Source organism: Schistocerca gregaria, chromosome 2 (genome assembly GCF_023897955.1).
Source record: "Schistocerca gregaria isolate iqSchGreg1 chromosome 2, iqSchGreg1.2, whole genome shotgun sequence".
NCBI lineage: Eukaryota > Metazoa > Arthropoda > Insecta > Orthoptera > Acrididae > Schistocerca > Schistocerca gregaria.
In genome coordinates, this window is record NC_064921.1 from 983,148,404 (window position 1) to 983,162,786 (window position 14,383).

The window sequence follows — 14,383 nt, forward strand, 5'->3', positions numbered from 1 at the left end:
TTATCTATTCAATTTGATTTTTTTCTAAACATGAAGTTTAAAGTGTATCATCTCATTCATTTTTTCATAAATTAAATAAATTCTAGAGTTTCGTACAGCTGTAAGTATGGTGTGTATCCTGTGCAAAATTCATTGAAGAATCTCTCTTACTCATAAAGAAAAGTGTACCCATAGCAACAAATGCAGCTAATAGTCAGTGAAAATATGATGAAATGTCACATGTAAAAAAAAAAAGGTTTTTTTCTTATGTTTTTGAACTTCCAATGCTATGAGTGCGACTCCTGAATCCTTCCTGGTCATACTGACAAAGTTTCATGAATTTGTTTGTAAAGGTATAGACAGTGGAAATTAAAATGTCCTGTGGTGTCTCTCCTGCTCAAAGTTGGCCCGTTTGACATCCTACCCCCTTAAAAGAAAGAAAGGCATGGTTGAGCTCAAAAAAAGCAGCGACTCCCTGTAAAAAGATCTGCCCGCATCCACAAAAGATAATGTTACGCATCTGGTGGAACAGCGATGGTGTGATGTGCTACTAATTGCCTCACCAAATTGTAACCATCACTGCTGACATTTATTGTCAACAACTGCAATGTCTTGCAGTAGCGGTCCAAAAACAACAACCAAGAACAAAAAACACTGTACAGGAATTGAGTTGGGAAGTCATTCCGCATACACCTTATTCAACTGAGCTAGCACCCTCAGATTTTCACCTTTTCCGCTATCTACCGAACAGCCTTCAAGGAACTTTCTTTCCGGATGAAAATGTGCTCCGACCATGACTTGACGAGTTCTTATCCTCAAAAACCACGCAATTTCTACAGTCGCTGAATCGAAAAGTTACTCCTGCGTTGGCAGACACTTGTAAATAGTAAGGGAGAATATATTAATGATGACTAAAGTCTCTGTTAAGTGTATTGTTTGTATTGTTGTGCGAGAAGCCCTGCATTGTTGTGTGAGACGCCCTGCTAAAAAAAAAATGGCTCTGAGCACTATGGGACTTAACTTCTGAGGTCATCAGTCCCCTAGAACTTAGAACTACGTAAACCTAACTAACCTAAGGACATCACACACATCCATGCCCGAGGCAGGATTCGAACCTGCGACCGTAGCGGTTGCATAATGCTTTTGGTGCAGCCACAGGACGTCGCGTTACGACTCAAACTGTGCGGAATAGGCTGCACGATGCGCAACTTGACTCCCGACGCCCATGGCGAGGTCTAACTTTGCAACCACGACACCTTGCAGCGCGGTACAGATAGGGCCAACATGCCGAATGGACCGCTCAGGATTGGCATCGCGTTCTCTTCACCGTTGAATGTCGCATATGTCTGAACGAGACAATCGTCGGAGACGTTTTGAAGGCAATCCGGTCAGACTGAACTCCTAAGACACCCTGTCCGGCGAGCGCAGCAAGGTGGAGGTTTCCTGCTGTTTTGAGGTGGCATTACGTGGGGCCGACGTACACCGCTGGTTTCATGGAAGGCGTCGTAACGGCTCTGCGATACGTGAATGCCATCCTCCGACCGACAGTGCAACCATATCGACAGCACAATGGCAAGGCATTCGTCTTCTTGGACGACAATTCGAGCCCCCATCGTGCACATCTTATGAATGACTTCCTACAGGATAACGACATCGCTCGACTAGAGTGGCCAACATGTTCTCCAGACATGAACGCAATCGAACGTGCCTGGGATGGATTAAAAAGGGCTGTTGTAGACGACGTGACCCACCAACCACTCTGAGGGACCTACGCTGAATCGCCGTTGGGGAATGGGACAATCTGGACAAACAGTGCCTTGATGAACTTGTGGATGGTATGCCACGACGAATACAGGCATGCATCAGTGCAAGAGGACGTGCTACTGTGTACTATAAGTACCGGTGTGTACAGCAATCTGGACAACCATCACTGAAGGTCTCGCTGTATGGTGGTACAACATGCAATGTGTGGTTTTCATGAGCAATAAAATGGGCGGAAATGATGTTTATATTGATCTCTATGCCAATTTTCTGTACAGGGTCCGGACTCTCGGAACCGAGATGATGCAAAACTTTTTTTGATGTGTGTATATACATATTTTTCTCGTAATAGCTCAGGATCGATAGCTACTGATCGGAAATTCGCTTCAATAATTTTCCAAACTACTCAAATACCTCGAAAGTACTTCACACTCTGGCATTTTTACTATCAGTCGCCGCGCGGGATTAGCCGAGCGGTCTGGGGCGCTGCTATCATGGACTGTGCGGCTGATCCCGGCGGAAGTTCGAGTCCACCTTCGGGCATGGGTGTGTGTGGTTGTCCTTAGGATAATTTAGGTTAAGTAGTGTGTAAGCTTAGGTACTGATGACCTTAGCAGTTAAGTCCCATAAGATTTCACAGACATTTGAACATTTGAACTATCAGTCGACAGAGTGGATCGGTGCTGAAGGCCTTAAGGAAATCTAGGAAGACGCGTCCACTGTACGCAAGACATCATCTTGGGAAAGAGCATGAATGAACAATACCAGCGACGTTTGTTTCTTAACTTTCCCGACTTTAAAGCTCTACCATGCGTGCTGCTCTGATGGGTGGAGACTGAGAGAATCAGTCACAAGCCATGCGTAGAGATACGGCACTAGCAGCGACAGATTTCAAATTTCGGTCAAGTCATTCCAATTTAGGTTTTTCATTATATTCCGGAATCGTTTAAAACCATTTCTGGGATGGTTTCTTTGAAAGGCCACGGCCGATTTCTTTCTCTATTCCTCCCCATCTCGAGCTTGTGGGCCGTTTATATTCACGTTGTCGCAGACGGGACGTAAAACCCCAGCCTTCCTTCCCTTCCTTTAGGTTTTGTCCACAATCGACCTGCAATCTGCCGTTCTCTGACACATCACCGTAGATCCACGATCCGATTTTAGACAGAGGACCGTCACACGGGCGTAGCTAGCTGACGTCATCATTGTTCTAAAGCTGTTTATTATCGCCTGTACTGAAGCTAAATCCTTTTAAACGAAAACTGCGACCGGGGGTATCATCCGCATGTGAAATAAACCCGCGCCGCTAGAATGGTGCGCGGTGTCACAGCGGTGTTGTCCTGCGCCTCGCTGTTTTCGGATTCGCGTTTGCCGCGGCTCGCCGTTGTTTCGAGCAACAACGAAGTTTTGTGTGCAGCGGATCCCGGCTTCGAGGCAGGGACCACAAAGGTGGACGCTACGTCGGAGCTTAGCGCCAATTTACGGGACTACCGCCGAGTAGGTAAAGCCGATGCCCCCAGCAGTGGCTCCCGGTCTGCTGCAGGTGCTGTAGAATCGCCCAGGGTTACGTGTGGAAGACTTCACAGCATCGTATGACACCTCGACCTTTCTCGTATACAGGTCGTTATGTCCGTGTCTTACATCGACTATCTGGCTTTCAATATTCTCCACACATGTGCAGGAAGTTTGAAGTATTTGGGCATCTAGATTGCCAGCGAAAACTTGTAAGATGCGTATGCTTGTCAAAATGAAGTGAGTGGGCGTAAAAACCGACGCAGAATATTGTTCTGCTGTAAACACCCTTTTTTCCATGTGCGGTGGCTAGAGTTGGTCTGCAAAAATTACGGTTCGGTAATTTTGGTACAGTATGTAAATGATTTAGTAATGGTAGAATTACCGGCAGTATTGGTAGCAGTGGTAGGAAAACAACGTAAATGTATGTGTAAGATATAAATTTGTAGCCGACGACTTCTCTTTGGTTGTTTCTTTCGCACATAATCATTCACTGTTAGTCTATTGCGTCTTCTATGTCCTTACAGAATATAAATTGCACTGCATAGGTAATAAAAATTAGATGATCGCGTAACTTCTGCGCTTTCATGTAACCAAAGCGGTTATTTTTGCTGAAAGTACAGTTTACTTGCGCAAACATAAAACATCTATATAATTATTGTTGTCATTTTGTACTCAGTAGAATGTATTTTATCATGATGAGAGGCAAAAGTTTCGTGGGAATACAAACGTCTCAAAAATGTGATCGACAGGAAGTGCAAAATGACTAAGCACGGATGGCTAAAGGACAAATGTAAGGATGTAGAGGCTTATCTCATTAGGGGTAAGATACATACTGCCTACAGGACAATTAAAGAGACATTTGGAGAAAAGAGAACCCCTTGCGTGGATATCATGAACACAGATGGAAGCCCAGTCCTAAGCAAAGAAGGGAAAGCAGAAAGGTGGAAGGAGTATATAGAGGGCCTATACAAGGGCGATGTACTTGAGGACAATATTATGGAAATGGAAGAGGATGTAGATTGTAAGGTGTCAGGCAAATCCAACACCTTCCATGAAAACCCTGACATGATAAGCAAATCCAGTAGTATGTCACATAGCTCGGAATAAATCGTGACATTAAATTAACCAAAGTAATACGAGGAACGAGTGAGCAAATGGAATACCACAGACTAACACAAGAATCCCTAAATGCATGTCGTACCTTCCCACCGTGAGACCGACGCAGTTCCGAGGGGACAAACGAGAACACAAGCCGAGAGCAGAACCGTGTTAAGCTAGAAGGCCCTACGATAAGGGACGGACTGGACACCCACGTCGGCAGCCTACCGCTAAGTCTACCACCCACACGTTTTAGCTTGAGGCTTTTTCGCGTCTCTGTTACGTCAAGGACCACCCCCCAGCCCATGTTAAAAGCTAGAGCCCTCCAGAAAAAACAGTATAGATCTTACGATAACACAAAAAGGGCCACTACCACCCGCAAGTTTTAGCGTGAGAATTTTCGCGTCTCAGGTACGTCAAGGACCACCCCCCAGCCCATGTTAAAAGATAGAGCCCTCCAGAAGAACAGTATAGATCTTACGATAACGCTAAAAGGACCACACCAGCTGCAGGTTTTAGCGTGAGACTTTTTAACGTCTCTGTTACGTTGCAAACTTTAAAAATATTGCCCCACCACGAAAAGTATAACGTTGCTCATTGGATATACAGAATTTTTGTAGGCGGAGCTTAAGTTTAACATTGAGACCCTGATTGGTCAGATGAAAACACAGCCAGATAGTTTTTTTTTTAATCAACTTCGGTAAATTGTAGTAAGGAGAAGTTAGAAGAGAGTTAGTTCCGAGATGGCGAGGTGAGCGGAGCCGCTGCCCTGACGCTGCCTAAACACCGACAAGGTAATGAATGCACGCGATGCCGCATTTTTGAGCGCATAAGGCTTCACTCAGAACTGCAGAAGTCTCATCTGTTATACCCCCTTTGTGCTTAATACTAGTGTCGATCGTTAATTAAAACGCATGGTGTTCACATTTGCCACTTGAAGAACAGATCTGAAACGCGATGATTTTTCTTTTATATAGTTATTGAGAAGCCACATAGCTCGTAATTTACGACAAGTTAGATAAGTTATTAAAGATAATTGAGGGTCACTCTATACCATTTTGATAGTTTTCTCTTTTGTGAAACTTAAATTTAACCTAGATTATAGATGTGATATGGCATAGGTCATCCTTCGATCCATTGTAGATCTTGGAAACCCATTCAGGGAATATTCGTTCACATTTTTGTTGGACGCTGTTGGTTTTTACCATCCTGTATTAAATCACTTCCTTTTATCAATAGTGCAATTTATAAACAATGTTTTGTGAGTAGAATAAAATTTCCAATGGTAAACTTAACTGCTTTTTCGACGTTATTTTACCAGCTAACTAAAAATAGGAAAGCCTTGAACCCTTTCCACTAAATTTAGTTAGTATTAAGATTCCTTTACAGGGAGTGCAGTGGAGCTGACGCTGAGATCATTTAGTATTTGATTATATCATCGCTAGTCTCACTGAACTCTTCTGAAATCTACATGTCATGTGTGGTTTGGCGTCTCCTTACCAGCAACAGGTCCCAGGTTCAAACTAGTTAATTCCCTAAAAAACACGCTCAGAGCGTCGTTGCGCGAAAGTGGTAGGGAGACACGATACAGAACAAACAGACACCACCATGAATGTTTAGAAGATGAAGATGAAATGGGAGATATGATACTGCGTGAAGAGTCTGACAGAGCACTGAAAAGACCTGAGTCGAAACAAGGCCCCGGGAGTAGACATTAGAACTACTAACAGCCTTGGGAGAGCCAGTCCTGACGAAACTCTACCATCTAGTGAGCAAATGTATGAAACAGGCGAAATACCCTCAGACTTCAAGAAGAATATAATAATTCCAACCCCAAAAAAGCAGGTGTTGACAAATGTGAAAATTAACGAACTATCAGTTTAATAAGTCTAGGCTGCAAAATACTAACGCGAATTCTTTACAGACGAATGGAAAAACTAGTAGAAGCCGACCTCGGGGAAGATCAGTTTGGATTCCGGAGAAAAGTTGGAACACGTGAGGCAATAATGACCCTACGACTTATCATAGAAGCTAGATTAAGGAAAGGCAAACCTACGTTTCTAGCATTTGTAGACTTACAGAAAGCTTTTGACAATGTTGACTGGAATACGCTCTTTCAAATTCTGAAGGTGGCAGGCTAAAATACAGGGAGCGAAAGACTATTTACAATTTCTACAGAAACCAGACGGCACTTATAAGAGTCGTGGGGCATAAAAGGGAAGCAGTGGTTAGGAAGGGAGTGAGAAAGGGTTGTAGCCTATCCTCGATGTTATTCAATCTGTATATTGAACAAGCAGTAAAGGAAACAAAAGAAAATTTAGAGTAACAATTAAAATCCATGGAGAAGGAATAAAAACTTTGAGGTTCGCCGATGACATTGTAATCCTATCAGAGACAGCAAAGGGCTTGGAAGAGCGGTTGAACGGAATGGGCAGTGTCTTGAAAGGAGGGTATAAGATGAAAATCAGCAAAAGCAAAACGAGGATAATGGAACGTAGTCGAATTAAGTCGGGTGATGTTGAGGGTATTAGAATAGAAAATGAGACACTTAAAGTATTAAAGGAGTTTTGCTATTTGGAGAGCAAAATAACTGATGATGGTCGAAGTAGAGAGGATATAAAATGTAGACTGGCAATGGCAAGGAAAGCGTTTCTGAAGAACAGAAATTTGTCAACATCGAATATAGATTGTAGTGTCAGTAAGTCGTTTCTGAAAGTATTTGTATGGAGTGTAGCCATGTATAGAAGTGAAACATGGACCATAAATAGTTTGGAAAAGAAGAGAATAGAAGCTTTCGAAATGTGGTGCTACAGAAGAGTGCTGAGGACTAGATGGATAGATCACATAACTAATGAGGATGTATTGAATAGAATTGGGGAGAAGAGGAGTTTGTGGCACAACTTGACTAGAAGAAGGGATCGGTTGGTAGGACATGTTCTGAGGCATCAAGGGATCACCAATTTAGTATTGGAGGGCACCGTGGAGGGTAAAAATCGTAGAGGGAGACCAAGAGATGAATACTCTAAACAGATTCAAAAGTAGGTAGGTTGCAGTACGTACTGGGAGATGAAGAAACGTGCACAGGATAGAGTAGCACGGAGAGCTGCATCAAACCAGTCTCTGGACTGAACACCACAACAACAACAACATTGATAAATGAGAAACTTGCTTATGAATAACAGAAACATAAGCTCGACGATGTATTTAAGAGACGTTTTTGTTTTGTATTTTTTTAAGGCAATTGCGTTTTCTAGCGCTACATAATAAACCGGTAGTGTTTTCATTTTTACTACAGCATCCCTCTGTTTCACGGTGCAAATCAACAATTTTCGAATAAAACCTGAAATAAACATTGACAGTATCAATTCTGAATAAGTAACGCTTATGTTTAAGTAATAGGCGGGAGGACAGCTTTGTAGAACAAAAATTTTCGAAACGTTACACAGCCCTCTATACGTAACCTCACTCAGTTTCTAGACCGCTTCCAGTTTCTCGGGGAATCTAGTAATACACTGACTGCATTCGTTAACTAAGCTGTCGATACACTGTAACGCCCAAGAGCTATGAAACCAAACATAATGTACACGTAATTCGGGGACAATCTTAACTGACCAAGGCTACTAGGAAACCTACCGTAGTCTATACATACTAATGGTAGTCTACGATAAACTAGATTAGTTTTACAACTATAGTGTGGTTCCATATAGCAATTTTGCAACGTGATGTGATTTCACGTTTAGTTTCAACAGAGAGAATATTACTTAGCGCAACGGTTAATTCGGATTAGAAATTATTTATTACGTAATAGTGCATATTTTCGATCTCACAGACACTAATATGCGATCCACTAAACATTTCTTGCATTACATCTTACTGTGACAGCAAGTGTAATGAGCATTCTAGACACTTACTTACAATCCAGAAAAAGCTTCAGTAATAAGGCTCAAAACACAAATTTTCAACGAAGATTGCAAGGAACATGCCACTTACCCGAAATTCTCGACGTAGACTTACCTTTTAGAGCCTCTTCTCAATATGCCAGAATGTTGAGAGCAAGTTTCGCTTTTCAGAACTCGAAGTTTTTAAATAACTGTTCTTGAAATAACGGCCGTGTTGATGGCACAACAACATAATTCATTAACTTCACTGCACGATACAAGTATACCTAGCACCATCTACCTTAAACACAAATTTTAGAAGAGTGTATTTTATTATTTAATTTGCATAGGGAACGACTTATACATAAATGGAAGAGATTCTCTATTAAAAGTTACTGCTGAAAATCCACAAGATAGCAATACTTTTATAGGTAACATGGCAGTCAATAATACAGGAGACACGTTGCAACCATAGCCCCAGTCAGACAAAGGCTTCACTCAGACAGTAATTATGAACCAACAAAATGCAAGAACCCTTCAGTAAATCGAAACTCCGCTCAACTTGATAACGAATCGAATACACCGTGTAAATAGAACGGATACTGCCCCACATTAATCATAGCTACGAGACTCTGTCCTCTAGTTATATTGCTTCGGCATATAAAAGATATTCTTTGCGGAATTAGTAATTACAGAAAAATATTACTTTGTCATTCAGAGGAGGCAGATGGAAAAATATTGTACAGAATTAGCGTAATTACACATTTACAAAACCAAGGCTACACCCAGAGATCGCTTTCGTTCCTTCTCAGTATAATTCAAAACAGTCACGCTTCTTTCCACATGTAATGCCAGAACAGACTCGAACAGAATACGATGAAGTAAGATTTAATTTCTCTGAGTATGCAAGGCACACAGACAATAAAAGCGCTCTGAATACTCATTGGCCGAGCCTGTACTCGCATCAAACAAAGCACTGCAGCAGTAGCAGAAGCGACTACGCGGATCATCGACCAATGGACTATGATATAATAGTAAAGATTGCTTGCGAAAAACGTATGCGTGAAACATGATGCAGGAAAGATGGCAAATCATAAAAGTCGACCTTCCATCACAATCTAACATCTTATAAATGGTTCAAATGGCTCTGAGCACTATGGGACTTAACATCTGAGGTTAGCAGTCCCCTAGAACTTAGAACTACTTAAACCTAACTAACCTAAGGACATCCCACACATCCACGCCAGAGGCAGGATTCGAATCTGCGACCGTAGCTGTCCCGCGGTTCCAGACTGTAGCGCCTAGAACCGCACGGCCACCGCGGCCGGACATCTTATAAATATAATAGCATAGATTAAGGAGGTTTCGCATCAAAGAACGCCGTGAATCGTAGTGCTGGAGTACAAAACAGAGGCAAAAAGGAAATACAAACTCACTTAAACTAAAAAATCAATTACAACTGATAATATTGTTATCATCAACTTCCTGAAAGTATTTGTATGGAGTGTAGCCATGTATGGAAGTGAAACATGGACGATAAATAGTTTGGACAAGAAGAGAATAGAAGCTTTCGAAATGTGGTGCTACAGAAGAATGCTGAAGATTAAATGGGTAGATCACATAACTAATGAGGAAGTATTGAATAGGATTGGGGAGAAGTTTGTGGCACAACTTGACCAGAAGAAGGGATCGGCTGGTAAGACATGTTCTGAGGCATCAAGGGATCACCAATTTAGTATTGGAGGGCACCGTGGAGGGTAAAAATCGTAGAGGGAGACCAAGAGATGAATACAGTAAGCAGATTCAGAAGGACGTAGGTTGCAGTAGGTACTGGGAGATGAAGAAGCTTGCACAGGATAGAATAGCATGGAGAGCTGCATCAAACCAGTCTCAGGACTGAAAACCACAACAACAACAGTCAGATATGGTGTACCACTAGATCCTTTCCGGTGCTTTCTTAGATCTATTGTTGTCTCCTACATAGTTTTATACTTTTTATATGTAGCACCGGTACAGGTATAAGTAACAGTTTAAGGACACTTAGTGTAGGTACAGCTAATGAAATATTTGCAGGTTCAAAAAAGGTTCAAGGAAAACTAGTTTTCAGTAAATAACGGCACATATAAATACAGGTTAGAAAATCTCATACAACGCCAAAACCTGCAATTTTAATTACGTGGATATTATTCACTTTGTTGCACTATATAATTAGATACGGAAATGGAAAATCTATTCCCTAGAATTATCTAAATGCCTTCGATTCAGTTACCTTTGCTGTGTCTTTAACGATTGATTTAAATGTAAAGAAATTTGTCTTGAAAAGTTTGTTTGACATTATGTTTTGGAACTGTGATTGTTAAAGAAACTTGAACTGCAGAATAACATTTTCTCATTGCATCAGTTTATTATGAGAAACATAATAAGTGTTACCCATCCTACTGATATCTCTTTAAAAAGCTGGTATTTTGACAACTATTTCATCATTTCAGTCTTCATTAATAATCAGCATTTTTCTTTTTCTGAACATTTAGTGCATAATTATGATATTAAGAACAAAAATAATCTCTAGACTTACTTCAAATGTTAAAATTAGTGCAGAAAGCAAAGTATATTACGTATATTTTAGAAACTATTGCAGTGTCTAATGGCGAACTTTCATCATTTAAGCCCGCCGGTGTGACCGAGCGGTTCTAAACGCTTCAGTCTGGAACCGCGCGACCGCTACGGTCGCAGGTTCGAATCCTGCGTCGGGTATGGATGTGTGTGATGTCCTTAGGTTAGTTACGTTTAAGTAGTTATAAGTCTAGGGGACTGATGACCTCAGAAGTTGATTAGCACAGATGTTAAGTCCCATAGTGCTCAGAGCCATTTGAACCATTTTTTTTATCATTTACCTCCACTCCAATAAAGAGCAGCTTTACAGGTGATCTTAACGTATTAATTTATAATATAACGACATATCTATGTGGAACCTGAACCACTTCCCACAAGAGAAACCACGCCAGTTGCCTACACGCAGGGGCAATGACATCACAAGCCAATATGGTGGCACCTACATCCTCTTATCTGTTATGTACAAGCCATGGCCACTTTGTGTATGCTCCTTAACCTCTTCCCCTCTCCAGCCAATCTGTGTAGTATTAAAATGAAGAGTCAATTATACGAATTCCTGAGGAATGGCACGAAGACGGTTGATATGCAGATTTCCGAAAAGAAATGATTAATCTCTTATTGAATTGGCCTGATGCTCAAAGATATATGTGTAAAATGACGTCGTGTTCAAATTTGTTTGCCTGTGAGTAGTAAAAACACACACACACACACACACACACACACACACATATATGCGTGAAACTGATGCCTAAAACATGATTGTGAATTCCAAAGTCAGTGTCTCAATGTTATTTCCGAGCCTCAATAGTTACAAATAACATGATAAACAGATATTTGACATTTTAAGTTAGGCCTAAAGTAGGTGATACAGTTAAACTAATCTGGTCGAGATCAAAACTACAGAAAATACTTGTTGGCTAAAATACTATTCTAAGCAGGTAGACATACAAACATATAGTGAATATGAATGTGTACCAGAATTTAATTAATTCCATTAATTAAGGTTACTCCTACTGTGGATTTGATGCACTCTTAAATATAACATTTCCTCATTTAAACTGTTCTACAAAGCTTGCCAAGTTTACTATAGTATCTTAACATCTAAAATATAGAAAGAGTACTGTTACTTCAATCTGAGATACGTTACTGGTGTTTCATAAAAATGGTTCAAATGGCTCTGAGCACTATGGGACTTAACATCTATGGTCATCAGTCCCCTATAACGTAGAACTACTTAAACCTAACTAACCTAAGGACATCACACAACACCCAGTCATCACGAGGCAGAGAAAATCCCTGATCCCGCCGGGAAACGAACCCGGGAACCCGGGCGCGGGAAGGTGTTTCATACAATGAACTGTTATCACTTCATGTCTTTACAAATTTTTCAATAATGTTTCACCTTAGCAAGCACCATTTTATAGGGAAGAAAGATAATGCATCATGTTACACAATACAAAATACAATCGATGATACTAGCAGCCCTAATATAGGATTTTACTTGCATTTCAACTAGGCATAGTAGAGGTTAAGTACAACACAAACATTAAAGTAAAGCAGAAACATTTACCAAATTTACCAGTTGGAACAATAGTGCCATGGCTCTTTAAAACGTTTACAGACTGTTTTTTTGTGTAATCAACTACTAAATAAAATCAAACTCCAATCAAACACGTGATATACGAGAACACACATGCAACACAACCAAAAGGTAAACCAACTAGCGAAACACGATTTTTAGAATGGAATTTTTTATTGATATATATATATATATATATATATATATATATATATATATATATATATATATATAATTTTAAAAGTGATACTGACTATTTTCGTGATACATTTCTGTAGAAATACAAAAACACGCGAACAGCTTCAACAAGAAAGAGGAAAGTCTTAGGTAAACGGATCCTTGCTTCCCGTACTGCATCGAACAACCGTCGCAGGTAGCAAGAGGAGAACCGCACCGGAAATGACCGCGGGGAAGCCATCGGACGTTGGCGCGCCAGGTACATATAGTCTGCGGTCGCGAGCTCGGCTCCAGTTCACCACCGGCAATGGAGGGTGAAGCTTTGACAATGCCAGCCACTCGTGCTGGCGAAACGTCAGTAAAATCATTAGATGAACGTCGGCCGAAGAAGCCGAGAGAGAAGCCAATAGTCAGTTTGTCATTTCTGCTTTTGTTTACATTCATTCATCACAATATGATCGAAGGTGGTGCTGGACTAAGACAGAGAACAAACACAGGCAATCACGATGGTGTAGCAAGACGCAGACGAAAATTTGATGTCTAGAAAATGAAGTCCTTGCCAATAAAACAAAATTATTTATCATTTAATGAGCACAAAACATGTGCAGATGCTTACCGGAATATGCAAAAATAATTACAGATGTCTGATCACAAAGGAAAATTCTAATTTTCCACAATTAAACGATACTAGTTCTTAAAATATGTAAGATTTCAAACACAAAACACATGTAGCACTACTGCTGCAAATCAACTGCTCCATAAGATTTTTTAAGAAATACACATGGTTTGCTTATTAGCATTACTAATAAAATTTGTTAATGGCCAAAGTTCGAAATCTGTACCACACTTTGAAAGCACAATAGACCTTCAAAGCAAATATTTCTACGTCTACATTGTCTGTATAACTTAATAAAGTACATGGAGTTTTCTTATTGACACAAATTAAATAAAGTGTAGGTTAGCAGACCACCATAATTAGATCTTAGTACTTTGCATTGCATTCATCAATATACATAAAAACTGGTTCCGTAACAGTGCACAACTCACATGACCACTACTGTTCATCTAACTTACAGTCTAAAGTGGGCTTGTTGACGAAAATTAACGAAATAAACAATTTTGTTCTCTCATTTAAATACGCCTCATGTAAAACGTAATAAAACGTTGTGGTGAACCCATGCTAGTGTATTAGCTTCATCTTGCAGTTGCAAACATTGTAGTCTTATGCTGTTACTTTGGGAGAAAACTATACTCCTTTCAGTCCCTCCAGAATATATTATAATGTTGTTACTTCAGTGAAACAAGCATTACAGCTTTTTATTGCCTCATTGCAATGTTGATGCCTCAATGAGGTAAGCATTCTAGATGTAGAGATACTTAGGAAATTTACAGAGCTCCTTAAATCAGAGAGATGATTCCAGCTGCTGGGGATATCTGTTACTGTGGAAAACTATTCCTTTTATTCCCTCGGTAATATATCGTAATTTTAGCTACTCAGCAGAGTAAGCATTAGATAGAAAGATTGGGAATTTACTGTAATGCTTAAATCAGAGAGGAAAAATTTACTGATGATGATGATGATGATGATGATGAGGCAGATGTACATATACTGATATTATGTACACACATGTGAGATGAAATTTGATGATGAGGCAGTACACTGTTGAGACAGACGTGGAAATATCTTACCACCGTGCCCCTGCATACTACTATGTGTGACAATGACGATCAATTTGCAGAGTGACCATCACTCTCCTCCCTGTCAACTCACCATATCATTCTCCAC